Genomic DNA, 301 nt, shown 5'->3' with positions numbered 1-301 from the left:
GGGCGGGAGTGGGTTGATGATCCGCCCCCGCTGCCACTCCACACGGCTGCCCCGTCCTGTCCCCGGGGGAGCCGGAACTGCATGGACGGTCCCCCGGGGGAGCCCCGTCTAATAAATTCGGTGAAGAGGACTGCGACTCTGGATCCCATGCCCCGGGCACCAGCTTCTGCCTGAGGCCTGCCCTTTCTCCCTCCTGGGGAGCAGAGGCCCCCAGCGTGGGGCGCTGTGCTTCCTTCCTTCAAGATGCAAGGGATTGGGGGCCCGGCCCCTCCCCCCCTCAGACCCGGGGGTCCAGACTCCC

At 69.1% G+C, this 301-nt stretch overlaps 1 protein-coding gene across 1 annotated transcript in view; it reads left to right on the top strand.

Moving 5' to 3' along the window:
- Positions 1-301, top strand: part of CACNG8 (calcium channel, voltage-dependent, gamma subunit 8) — a 15151-nt gene that overhangs the window by 13983 nt on the left and 867 nt on the right. The gene's annotated exons all lie outside the window — the stretch shown is intronic.

Source organism: Bison bison, unplaced genomic scaffold, assembly GCF_000754665.1.
Source record: "Bison bison bison isolate TAMUID 2011002044 unplaced genomic scaffold, Bison_UMD1.0 scf7180017854187, whole genome shotgun sequence".
In the NCBI taxonomy this organism is placed as follows: domain Eukaryota; kingdom Metazoa; phylum Chordata; class Mammalia; order Artiodactyla; family Bovidae; genus Bison; species Bison bison.
Note: the sequence above shows the minus strand (reverse complement) of the source record. Positions and strands in the feature narration are given on the sequence as shown.